This window comes from Takifugu rubripes, chromosome 5, assembly GCF_901000725.2.
Source record: "Takifugu rubripes chromosome 5, fTakRub1.2, whole genome shotgun sequence".
NCBI classification, from domain to species: Eukaryota; Metazoa; Chordata; class Actinopteri; order Tetraodontiformes; family Tetraodontidae; genus Takifugu; species Takifugu rubripes.
In genome coordinates, this window is record NC_042289.1 from 5,194,644 (window position 1) to 5,198,876 (window position 4,233).

General features: G+C 49.6%; 1 long non-coding RNA gene across 1 annotated transcript; it reads right to left on the reverse strand.

The window, feature by feature from the left end:
* Nucleotides 1-487: 487 nt before the first annotated feature.
* LOC115249927 (uncharacterized) lies at nt 488-4,002 on the reverse strand. Its single transcript, XR_003888541.1, has 4 exons — nt 3,526-4,002; nt 1,327-1,497; nt 1,018-1,105; nt 488-898 (listed from the first exon to the last, which is right to left on the reverse strand). It is a non-coding gene; the product is annotated as an uncharacterized lncRNA (long non-coding RNA).
* Between the last annotated feature and the right edge of the window lie 231 nt (nt 4,003-4,233).

Consider the following 4,233-nt stretch of genomic DNA (forward strand, 5'->3'; position numbering starts at 1 on the left):
TTTTGTTCTGCATCCGAATGGAAATTTATTCCCCTCCAACCCGTCACTGCTGTTGCACTCAGTGTTGTCAAATTTGCCCTCCAAATTTAATTTCGGAGCTTCCGCAAAACGAAGATCAGAGTTGCGCCGCGGCTCCTGAAGCTAATCAACCTCTCAATATGAGAGCGATTCCACTGTTGTGGATAGCAAATATGTACAGAAGCAGCAAAAACAGACTGTTTCCAGAAGCTTCCCCAGCGGTGAGTGATTAGAAACTTTGCTTTATTTACTTTATTTTTTAATTGCTGCAGCTGCAGTGCTGAACGCTCAGCGCTGGTGATTAATCAGAGAAATCTGTCCTCTCTACTCTGCCTCCGTAAACATCGCATTACTCATGTTTAGGCAACCTTTTCGGGACTTTATTTGAGATTATTAAACTCTGTTGTCCAGCCAGGCAAAAGAGAAACAGCTAAAAAGAAGCAGCTCCCACGAGGACGAGCGAGGCGTGAATCGACCTTTGCGTGTGTGGCCCTTTAGATAAAAGACCGAATGCGAAACCTTCAGAGATAATAGAAGCCCTGTTAGAATATAATCATCTCTGTTATTTAAAACACAAGAGGGCCGTCGCCCCGGGTCTGGAACAGTGACGTGGCTCCAAGTGAACCAACGCCGAACGCCTGGTAATAAACAGTCGAGGGGCCTCTTCAGTTCACGCCGCTGAAGGTCGACGCGCCGTCACCGATGAGGCCGGTGAATAATGACGCCGACGCGCACCCGCCAGAGGAGCGCTGAGGGTCGACGCCCCGCGAGGACTCGGGCACGGGCAGATGAGGTCACCACAGCGACGCCCAACAGGGTCTGACGCAAACCGGTTCCTCTGATTTATGGAGATGAGTTGGGATCGGCGCCGGCGGCTTCTCTAGATGGTGATTAATAGAAACAGAAGTGATCAGGAGATCCATCTCTGTGATGGTGGACGCCGTCCTCCTGCGGCAGCTCAGAACGGATGAGCGAGCGAGCGGGCGGCGCTCCGTTCACCTGCTCTGTAGATGCTCGGGCCGAGAACGGTGAAGGAGTGGACCTCCTCATCTCTGGGGTGTCTACGCTGTGCAGGTTTAGCCTCAGCCTGAGATTTGAGGTAGATTTGAGGTAGTTTATGGATGATTGCGACATAATCTATAGAAAATCTACCCAGTCAGTGCAGCATTGGGACAGTTCTCCCCCCTGACTTGGTGCAGACGTTAGCAGACTACGTATGAGCCCCCAGGGGTGGCTGCACCGATCAGGAGTCTCTAGGTTACTGTAATCAGTAAAGGGGAGGTGCTGAGCCCCTCCTGCTGTACTCACACTGTTCCTCTGCCATGATGCAACAGCCTCCTGGATGAGAACCAGAGGCTCAGAGCGACGGTGGCGCTGTCGGGGTTTGTAGAGGAGAATCAAATATCCATAAATGGTTGGGGTGGGGGGGAATGCGTCAATGATGGAGCCCCCTGTCGCTTTGATTGTTACTCTCTTTTCCTTTAAAAGCAAAAGAAAAGCCAAACAGGAAATGACAACTGAGGCCCATTTTCAGCACTTCTGGATTTATAATGTCAATAAAATAACCAAACCACCACGCTGGGTAGCGAGGATCCAAGCGTCTCTTTAGACCACGCATCAGTCAAGTCAGTTTTAATTGCATGTGCAGCTTTAAGTCTTGATCCTCTCCTCACCCCCCCACCACAAGGTCAACACACCTCTCTTAATCACCCCTCTCTTTATCTCACGGCTCCTGCCACTGCTTCCACGTGCGAGTCGCCCTTAACGACGCCTCCGTCACCGACTACTGAACACTTGCATTGTGCTGAAGGCATCGCTGATAACAGGTGAGCCCCCCCGCACCCCCACCCCCCCCCCCCCCCCCCCCACCCCCCCGTGCTTTTCAGCAAAGCTATTGATTATTGCTGAGTGAGTCCATAACACGTGGAAACCATTTAGTGTGTCCTGAAGTAATAAGAGCCATCGTTGTGAGTATTAGTTAACTGGAAATCTGTAAATAAAAGGAAGGGTTTGCTCCGTAATTAACGGAGCAAACCAATAATCACGTGAGCTAACCAGAGGTTAACCACACGGGGCTGAGTATTGACGCAACGATACAGGAAGGTGACGAAGGCCAGTGGGGATGCAGAGAACGTGCCGCTCCTTCTCTCCACTGGGGGGCTGGTTGTGGGTCTCCTTCCTCGCCTCCTGTCCCCGCTCTGCCCCGATGACCCTCATTATAATGGTTGCCCCTGACTTCCTCTGAGCGTAATTGAACTACGCTCCCGCTAATTTGTGCCGCAGGAGTGAGAGCCCATAAATCACAACTGCCCCGTTCTTGATCTCTGAGTTCAACCCGCCGGATGGAAGGCAGAATTCAGGATGTATAATATAATAAATGTATATAATATTTACTTTAACCTGGACTACATTCTAACAAAGTTTAAAAAACAGGATGATGGAGGGATGGGAACATTGGTGAGGGATTTCTCTTACATGCCAGGTAACAGAGACGCTTTGAAGTGGAGGAAAGGGCTTTAAATATTCAGAGGAGCCCTCTGAATTTGTGGTGTTCCCCCAGAAAATGCTGGATAAAGCAGCCCTGAAGTGCCGCCTTTAGTTTTCTTGCCTACTTTTGATCAGCTGCCTCGGCGGCATTGTTACTTTAATGATTGCCGCTCCTACATGACTGAGTTGTGCGATTTCACCAGCGGCGTTCTCCAATGGTTCAGCACGCTCGCCTTCACTGTCTTTATGTGAATGCTGAGGGTGACCTCGGTTACATAGAAAGAGGCTTTTAACAAATGGATTTGATTTTCACTTCATTAAAACGTGACTTCACAGACTGATTCAGGGGCGCTAACGCGCCGCGTTGCTAATCTGGGCCTCGCAGGTTCCCAGTGGTCACAACAACGGTAGTTTATTTGCTTTTGCTATAAAACGCCTGACTGCTCCTCCCCTGTAGCTCATCGTCTTGTTTTCCACCTCTCTATCTACCTTTAGGTGCCTTTGGGGGGCCATAAGAGCTTTATTGGTATCTGACTCCACTAAACCTGTAACAGGCTACCAAAAGCATACAGGAGCTAACGCGATTGTTCACACGTCAAGTTGGGATTCGTAAAAAAAACACAAAGATATTCATTTTAAAGACATTAAACTGAGACAGATGCCTGTAATTTGCTTCATTCATTGTTTTTATGAGATGGGGGGGTTTGGACAACTCATTACATTGAGGAACACAAAATTAGACTTCACTTTGGATTAGAAATACGCAGAGCCTGAGGCCAATTAGCCACGGACGCCATCAAAGAGTCCCGTTTCTGTAGCAAATGACGCTGTTCTGGCGTGTTCCCTTGAAGTGGGCTTACATTAAAACCACTTAAAACGCTGTTTCCCCGCTCCGCGGTGACACGCGTCTCCACCGGAGCGAGACACAACAGCGGCGCCATCGATAATTGATTTAGCGAGGAGAAGCCCTGCGCTCCCTGTCAGCAGCAAACAACTGTTATGAAAGTGTTATTTTTATACCTGAAGAGGTTCAGCGCCGCGGCGGCTAGCGGTTGTCCAACATGGCAGGTAAACAAAACGCCGCTCCTCAACCCGCCAAGACATAATGAAGACTCGCTGGCTGAGTCGCGTGTTAGGGCCACGTCTCGGTGGACCGAGAGACCTCCCAGGTCTCAGGGAAAACTAGTTAAAATGAAATTACATTTCAGCGCCGTTGCCCCCGGGAGCGCGAGAATGAAATTCCGAGCACATCGAGCTCTCACCTAAAGGGAGGCGCCATAATGAATTTTATTACTGCTGAATGGAGGGAAGAGACCGGCAGATAAAAAACTTAATGGATCATTTACAAATGTGTCGCGGCAGTGGGAAGAGTGAGAGAGCAGGGGGACGCGGGGGTCCGCTTCAAATGGAGATTGGGTGGAAGGGATCAGGACAAACTTCTGGAGAAAGGACTTTCATATATTTCTTTCACACCCTCCCCCGCTGAGTCACGACGGCTCTGCCAGGAACCTTCGGATGGAGTTGATGGAGATGTTTGATATGGACCAGACGCTTTCTGGACTCCATCAAAGAGGGAGAACAAAGGCCTACGCGTCGTGATAAAAGCAACTTTATAGGATGATCTTTGAGTTGTCGGGGGGGCAGATAATACCCGAGAGACTAGCTTAGAATAAGCAGATCACCAGAATTTACCAGAGCTGAGAGGAGACAGACTTGAGGTCACCCTTG